The sequence below is a fragment of the Mastomys coucha genome, unplaced genomic scaffold (assembly GCF_008632895.1).
Source record: "Mastomys coucha isolate ucsf_1 unplaced genomic scaffold, UCSF_Mcou_1 pScaffold18, whole genome shotgun sequence".
Lineage (NCBI taxonomy): Eukaryota > Metazoa > Chordata > Mammalia > Rodentia > Muridae > Mastomys > Mastomys coucha.
In genome coordinates, this window is record NW_022196900.1 from 56,276,153 (window position 1) to 56,276,437 (window position 285).

Consider the following 285-nt stretch of genomic DNA (forward strand, 5'->3'; position numbering starts at 1 on the left):
GACAGCAGATGCTAGAGAGGTTGTGGAGAAAGAGGAACATTCCTTCATTGCTGGTGGAATTGCAAGATGATATAACCACTCTGGAAATCAGTGTGGTGGTTCCTCCTGAATTGGATATAAGACTACCAGAGGACCCAGCTATACTACTCCTGGGCATATACCCAGAAGATGCTCCACTATGTAATAAGGACACATGCTGCACTATGTTCATAGCAGTCTTATTTATAATAGCCAGAACCTGTAAACAACCCAGATGTCCCTCAACAGAGGAGTAGATACAGAAAT